Source organism: Diabrotica virgifera, chromosome 4, assembly GCF_917563875.1.
Source record: "Diabrotica virgifera virgifera chromosome 4, PGI_DIABVI_V3a".
Lineage (NCBI taxonomy): Eukaryota > Metazoa > Arthropoda > Insecta > Coleoptera > Chrysomelidae > Diabrotica > Diabrotica virgifera.
In genome coordinates this window covers 108,626,589-108,632,600 of record NC_065446.1, presented here as the reverse complement: position 1 = coordinate 108,632,600, position 6,012 = coordinate 108,626,589, and the positions used below count along the sequence as shown (strand labels likewise).

Here is a 6,012-nt window from a genome sequence, read left to right as displayed (position 1 = left end):
GCTGCCCTGAAAAACAAGTTTGGAGTCAATTTTAATGATATTGTTTCAGCAAGACGAAGCTCCAGCTCATTTTGGTGTAAATGTTCGGGCGATATTTAGATCAGACATTTCCCGGACGATGAACTGGTAGATTAGGTAGTATTGAATGGCCTCCTAGTTCACCAGATTTGAATCCTAAGTTTATTCTTATTAGGGATACTTGAAAAGTATAAAACAGACCAGCAAGTGTTGCAGAGCTAAGGCAAAGAATTATTCGATGAATCCATAATAATTTCTATAGAAACGTGGACAAATGTAATAGACGTATTATCGTTTAGGATAATGTCAAATTAACAACGAAGGATATTTTGGATACTTGATTAGGTAAACCTTAATTTAGCAATGCAGTAAACTTTTAACTCTTAAATATTTTCAAATTTAGTTGTACATGGTTTGAATAAAAAAATTTATTGAGACGATTAGGCGGTTCTACGCTTTTGTTTTATCTTTTTAAGGTGTTCCAAACACCTAAGACATACAAAAAATCGAAAGTATTGTATACGGTTGAACGAACAGGTATTGAAGAGTACATAGATTTTAATAAAGATACAGTTAGACCAGGGTAATAAGCCAAAAATATACCCTATTCGTGACACTCGAACAGCCAGGGTACTGAAGCCTTTTTTCGACAGGTAATACCTATGAGAACAAATTTCCTGCATAGGATCTGGCGGCCATTTTTATTTATAAACAATTTAATGTCAAAAACCGGCATTTTTTTCTTTTTTTTTTCAAATCAATGGAAAACAGTGGAGCTTGTGGTTACTTTAGTAACAAACATCTTCGAGATGTTTTACAAACATCTTCGAGAGCATGGAAAAAGCTTTAAAATGACGTGTTACAAAGGTTGATATACTTATTTATTGTTAATATAATTGAGAAAAAAAGGTCTATATTGCCAAAAAATTAATTTCGCAAAAGCTATTGTAAAAATTAGTGCACAGCTTTGAAAGTTTTGTCAAATGAGGGTTCTTTGGATTCATTCAATTGTTTACATTTTATTCAAATTGTTTATCCAAGGAGCTTTTTTTTGCAATAACATAAGTCAGAAAAACAGAATGGTAGAACCATTCTGCAGGTGTCCAATGAAATATCATGAGCTAAACTTTCAAACCTGTTTAAAAAAAGATAATAAAAAAATGCATTTATTAGTAATAAATAATTATGCATAAGTCTCGTAAATTTTTCCTTATAAACAATTTGAATAACTTTCTTGTTATGGCCGGTACAAAATATTTTTTACACATTCTAAAAGATGGCCTTTTTACACGAACCAAAAAAATAAGTTAGCCTAGGTCAATTAGGGCCAAAGTTAGCAACATTTTTTTTTAAATTCATATCTAATTTGTTTATAATAAATAAGGATCGAAAATAGCGATCTTTCGCTTTCAAAGAGACGAAGTATTAAAAAAAAATTTGGTTTTATTTTCTTCATATATTTTTAATTTAGGGCATGTTTTTTTATTTAGCTAATGCCTCGACAACTAACGGCCGTTGGCATGGTAGGTACGGTGAATTTTTGAAGTTAGGTACCCAGTGTCATGTGTAGGTGTGTGTTGACTAAGTGTCTTGTTACTTTGCAAAGTCGACATAATTATCTTTGCAAACAGACGCTAATTGTATCCGAACGTCTGCGGTCCCTCCGGTGAGTACCGATTCCACAAGGACAGAAACTATTTTCATTTATTAATTTATAATAAACAAAAAATTTCTGACCCTGGTGAGATTCGAGCTCCCGACCATTCGGACCTTTCGATCCAAAGGTAGGCGCTCTTACCACTGAGCCACAGAGGGGGTTTTAAGGCATGTTAATGATTTGTTAAATAGCCAATTAAAAGATTCAAATTGCTGCAACTCTAAACAACTTTATAGAGTAAAAGTCGAACTTTTATTAAAAATTTTCATTTTTATATAGTAATTTATACAGAGTGAGTCTGTAATTTGGAATAAATTCAATAGCTCTAATACTAATTGTTTTTTTGAAAAATTCTCAGATCTGTCGATTAGTATTTCAAATCGCAATTTTTTACATACAATAATAATGTATAGAGGGTGTCCCAATTTAGAGATATGACGTCATCGTTGATTTTCTTAAATGGCAACAGTGTCATTTTGATAGCTACTTTAATAGGGTGTTTAAAGTTATACATAACTGCAAAATATCAAATTTTTATTTCCTACCATTTACAAGATAATAAAACATAATTTTAAATCTCTAAATTGGGACACCCTGTATACATTATTATTGTATGTAAAAAAATTCGATTTCAAATACTAATGGACAGGTCTGAGCATTTTTCAAAAAAAAAACCAATTACAGTAAAACCTGTGTTACCGGCCACCTGTCAAAATCGGCCACCTGTACTAACGGCCAAGTTCAAAATTCACCAAACAAATTATATGTAGATTCCCTTATTTATTATCTGGTATTTACGGCCACCTGTATAATACGGACGCGGCCAAATAATCACATATTTTTAAAGCACATTTTATAGAAATTTACCTGTTAATGTCGGCCAAATATTTTTGTCAACTCGTTGATAGAAATTCAATACCTATTGTACCTACCTAAAAAGGGATTAAATAATTAGGGTCGGTGTGGTGGTCATAAAATGTCATAAAAGAGGAAATCTTTGTCACTATTTATAAGTACGGTTTAAGATTACAAAAGTTGACCGAAAAATATGGTGTTGTAAAAACTCAAATTATCAAAGGACATTATAAAAAAATAACAGTGAATTGAAAAATTCTTCAACAAAGCTTAACATCCCCTTTTTTTCGTAGTATTAGTAGAGTCCGTTCATATATAGAATTATATTTGCTTCTAATAATAAAATAAACAAAGTTCCAATTATCTTTTATGTATTTGTGGACTACACAAACTGGCAATACCGGCCACCTTACTATATCGGCCAATAGTTCGTTCATTTTTAGTGGCCGTTACTGACAGGTTTTACTGTAGTATTTTAACTATTAAATTAAATCCAAATTACAGGCATAACTGTATTTTTGATTATCTTGTAAATGACAGTAAATAAAATTTGATATTTTGCAGTTATGTATAACTTTACACGCCCTATCTAAATACATAGCTATCAAAATAACAGTGTTGCTATTTAAGAAAATCAACGATGACGTCATATTTCTAAATTGGGACACCCTGTGTATATTATTATTGTATGTAAAAAATTTAGATTTGAAATACTATTGATATAAATACCTGAAATTTGACAGGTCTGAGTATTTTTCAAAAAAGCAATCAGTATTTGAACTATTGAATTTATTCCAAATTACAGACTCACTCTGTATATATATTTATTACAATTTTTTATCAATTATTACATACAACATACATACATAACATTATAGTTGGGCACCTAAAACACGGTAAAAATTTTTTTTATTATATAATTTTTTTTAAACAAATTAAATTGTTTATTACATAAGTTATGAATCAACTGACTCCATATTGGTAAAGTACCCTAAAAGTACATGCAAATTAAAAAAAAATCATTAAAATCCATTAGTTGGTTCCCAATATACAAAAAATTGTAGGGTTTTGAAGTTGATATTTCAATTTTAGGTCGCACGGATTTTATGCTTCTACTTCGTCGGTTGCAAGCGGGTCGCGTTTGTACTTCATTTTTGAAGCTTTATTGGCGACTCCCTTGAAGATAAATAAAACCAATTTTTTTTTTAATACTTCGTGTCTTTGAAAGCGAAAGAGCGCTATTTTCGATCCTTATTTATTATAAACAAATTAGATATGAATTTAAAAAAAATGTTGCTGACTTTGGCCCTAATTGACCTAGGCTAACTTATTTTTTTTAAAGTTTGTGTAAAAATGCCACCTTTTAGAACGTGTAAAAACAATTTTGTACCGACCATAACAAGAAAGTTATTCAAATTGTTTATAAGGAAAAATTGACCAGACTTTTGCATAATTATTTATTACTAATAAGTGCATTTTTTATTACCTTTTTTTAAACAAGTTTGAAAATTTAGCTTATGCTCTTTCATTTGACACCTGAAGAATGATTATAACATTATGTTTTTCTGACTTATGTTATTGCAAAAAAAAGCTTTCTGGGATAAACAATTTGAATAAAATATAAACAATTAAATGAATCGCTTCGAAATTTTTGTCCCATATTACGCACGAAAGAACCCTCATTTGCCAAAAATTTCAAAGCTGTACACAAATATTTACAATAGTTATTGCAAAATTAATTTTTTTGGAATTTAGACCTTTTTTCTCAATTATATTAACAATAAATAAGTATATCAACCTTTGTAATACGTCATTTTAAAGCTTTTTCCATGCTCTCTAAGATGTTTGTTCTAAAGTAACCACTCTTTCCCTTGATTTGAAAAAAAAGGAAAAAAGGCCGTTTTTGACACTAAATTGTTTATAAATAAAAATGGCCGCCAGATCCTACGCAGGAAATAGTTACAATTTGTTCTCATAGGTATTACCTGTCGAAAAAACGCTTCAGTACCCTGGCTGCTCGAGTGTCATGGAAAAAACCTTATTACCCTGGACTAAGTATGCAGGGAGTTGTATTTAAAAAACCAAGGTGACTTTAATGAAATTTCAAATCTTTCCAGACTTTTGGCCCACTTTGTATATATTTATATTGAAATTTATTGAGCGCTGCCAGTCATTAAAAAATGCGGTATAGCAAAAATTCAGCTTTTGTAAATTCGCTGTACCATCTTTATTAAAGATATACAACTACTATCCATTTATTTAAAATTGTTTTCGATTAATTTTGAAAAATAAAAATACTTACAATACTACACAAAAAACTTCCACCTTTACTTATATTCAACTTTCAATACAACTACTTGTTTTCATATTGGAAATTTTAGAAGTGATTGTGAATGACTAATATGTGTAAAACATAGAGAATTTTGTTAAAATATGTCATGTCATTATTATCAGCAATTACTTCCATTTCTAAGTATAGGGAATTCGATTAGAAATACATTTTATTATTGTTTTGTGTTAGATACATTTGTCTGTTCTTCTATGACTCATAGATTGTTGTTATCATAATAATTACTTTTATGTTGTATTATTAGTAAATTAGAAGAAAGCAGGTTGACTAAAGGTGCTTCTAAACGAGCAATATTTAAAGCAATGTGTAGATGCAATATAGTAGCTGACAATATTGCCAACAATAATGGCCAGATTATGCAATATAGAGGATGTTCTTAGTATGTCTCGGCCATATAGTCAACGATAGCCACAACAATAGACACAATTTGCACATGGACCAAATACATACAATAAACTCTTTGATAATACTAGATCCGAACAGCCTCCATCCTACATATAGGGTGGAAGGCACTTATGGAATAAAATTATTTCTGTCCTTGTTTTAAAATTTTTTAGAAAACGCTGAGACCCGTCGACATTTAAATAAAAATGTGCACTTTTTAACCCTTATCCGGGCAACACATTTTACTTACGTAACCGGGCAACTCGGGTCCGTTGGGCCCTCCACTGTTCGGTGAATGTACTGTTCATATTTACCCCTATATTTCTAATATTATTTTTTCATTTTTTACTAAAGTTAAATTTAAATTGTCTAGATTAATAAAAGGTGCTACTATTGTATGCGGTCTACCTTGAGGGTGCGATCTACCTGAAGGATTTGCCATGTTTTCATGCCATACTTATCTGGCTTTAAAGGCATATACTGCTTGAAACGACACCTACCTCGATACGTAACAAGTTGCTCATCTACCGTTATGTTTTTTCCTGGTAAATAGTATTTCTGAAAGATTTGTTTGACTTGATTCCACACATCACGTATTGCTGCTAATTTGTCGTTCCTTCTTCGTTCAGACCTCGTGTCCTTATCGTCAAATCGAACAAATCTTAGCAAATTTTTGAATCGTTTTAACCCCATGGTAGCTTTAAATGTAGTAGGTCCATAAGACTTACTCCAAAGTATATCTACATTA

The 6,012-nt window shown here is 30.8% G+C and overlaps 1 protein-coding gene across 1 annotated transcript in view; it reads left to right on the top strand.

Moving 5' to 3' along the window:
• Positions 1-6,012, top strand: part of LOC126883097 (phosphopentomutase) — a 166,977-nt gene that overhangs the window by 30,705 nt on the left and 130,260 nt on the right. The gene's annotated exons all lie outside the window — the stretch shown is intronic.